Consider the following 2500-nt stretch of genomic DNA (forward strand, 5'->3'; position numbering starts at 1 on the left):
CTCAAAACCTTTGGCCATCCACTTTGGGAACACTATAGTGATTGTGTGTGGGTATTTGCCTTCAGAGACATAGAAGGGAGGAGAAAGAGAGGGAGAAGGAGGAGAAGGAGAAGGAGAATAGGGAAATGGTGAAGGAGAAGGAGGGAGAAGGAGAATAGGTAGATGGTGAAGGAGAAAGATAAGGATAAGAATAAGGAAGAGGAGGAGAAATTGGAGAAAAAAAGAGAAGAAAAAGAAGAGGGGAATGGGAAGGAGAAAGAGAAGGTGAAGTAAAGGGAAACGGGAAAGAAGAAGGATATGTGGAATAGGGAGGAGGAGAAGGGGAAGAAGTAAAAGAAGAGGGAGGGGCAGGAGAGGGAGTGGGAATGAGAGCGAGAGTAAAGTAGGAGTGAGAGAAAGAGAAAGAGAAGGTAAAAGAGGGAGAGAAGGAAAAAGGGAATTTTCATAAAGAAAACACACACACACACATACACACACACAAACACACACACACACACACACACACACACACACACACACACACACACACACACACACACACACACACACATATATATATATATATATATATATATATATATATATATATATATATATATATGTATATATATGTATATATATGGTAGAAAAACCCACAATGCACAAACTAGATTTATTGATGAAAGTGAGACAACAGTTTCGGAATCGTCCTCGATTCCATCCGAAGATGGAATCATAGTATCAACACGGTATTGTGTTTTTCTATTCATGTATATATAAATGTATATATATATGTATGTATATATATATATATATATATATATATATATATATATATATATATATATATATATATATATATATATGTATATATATATATTGTATTATGTTCTATTAACACAGTAATTACAATACGAGTATCATATAAAAAGTCGAACAAAGATCTTGACAGTAAGTTTAGGATCCCCTGTGGATCTTTTTAGTTTCTTTTTACTAAAGAAGAAGAAGAAGAAGAAGAAAAACATACATAAACATCGTTCAGCTAATGAACAGAAATCTCAGTTACACTTGCGAATGACCTTGTTTCGCGTAATGACCAATTAAATGTACGTCGGGGCATACTCTTCGGGACCTTGAAATTTCTGAATAATCAACTCAGTTTCTACTCAAAAAATATATGTCACGTTATTTTCCAACAAGTAGGCAATATATCGGTAAATATGAAGAAAGAGAACAAAATAGATGAAAAATAGTGAAAGAAAAGAATGAATTATTAAATAAATGAAACTAAATTTTCAGAAGCAAAGGAAAAGCTTTGATACAATTCAGAATATTACTTATTGAAAAATCAAATATAGTTTCACTTATACCACGTTTGTTAGTAAATCCAGTTTCATGTTTTTCTTTGGACAAATGAAGAAAATGTCTCGTGGTAAAAAAAAAAAAAAAAAAAAAAAAAAAAAAAAATATATATATATATATATATATATATACATATATATATATATATATATATATATATATATATATATATATATATATATATTTCTTAATTTAATTTCTACTGTATCTTCATAGAGCAGAACACTCATTTTTAGTATATAGTCTTACCCACATATCTGGAATGGTCATACACCAAAAAATATTTTCCATTTCCCCAATCCCCACTTTTTTATTAAATAAAATATCTAACGTTTTGCCACGTTGCCGTAGATAAATAGGGCAGCAAGTTCCGGGAGAAGTCATCACAACTATTTTGATCTTTAGGTTTGGTTGGCTTTAAGTAGAGCAGACAGGGACAGATCATAAACGATATATGAATATTCAATAACTTTTACAACATAACTACGCTGCCAAGGTTTAGCATACGAATCTTAGCTTAACTATACGGTTGTAGAAATAGATCTATGACTAGTATCTCATCTAATTGCCACGCTTTACTCACACAAGCACGATATACACTGCATTCTCGTCAAATGGCTTTTAATTTCTGACGTGCTTGGTATAGGCTCTTTCGTGGAGAGAGAGAGAGAGAGAGAGAGAGAGAGAGAGAGAGAGAGAGAGAGAGAGAGAGAGAGAGAGAGAGAGAGAGAGAGAGAGAGAGAGAGAGAGAGAAAAAAAAAAAAAAAAAAAAAAAAACTTTATCCATTCAATTTGACTTTTTGTTTCCAATGTGACTAAACCTTCAGTCACGGAATAACTGTTCGAGCTGTAAAACACGCACATCGCCATGTATGCCTCCGTAGCAAGACGATTTTCGCCAACGTTGTCATACTTCAAGGCTGAGAGCTTGTGTATAGCGGGGGTTCTAGGACGGGAAGCTATAGTTGACGGGTGTGCAGATTTACTTCTATTACTACTACTATTACTTCTACGACTACTTCTTTTACTACTTCTATTACTGCTACGACTACTACTATCACTACTACTATTACTGCAACGACTACTTCTTTTACTACTTCTATTACTGCTACGACTACTACTATCACTACTACTATTACTGCTACGACTACTACTATCA

The 2500-nt window shown here is 33.5% G+C and overlaps 1 protein-coding gene across 19 annotated transcripts in view; it reads left to right on the plus strand.

Moving 5' to 3' along the window:
- LOC113802004 (extracellular matrix organizing protein FRAS1) overlaps positions 1-2500 on the plus strand; it is a 96211-nt gene that overhangs the window by 578 nt on the left and 93133 nt on the right. The gene's annotated exons all lie outside the window — the stretch shown is intronic.

Source organism: Penaeus vannamei, chromosome 38, assembly GCF_042767895.1.
Source record: "Penaeus vannamei isolate JL-2024 chromosome 38, ASM4276789v1, whole genome shotgun sequence".
Taxonomy (NCBI): domain Eukaryota; kingdom Metazoa; phylum Arthropoda; class Malacostraca; order Decapoda; family Penaeidae; genus Penaeus; species Penaeus vannamei.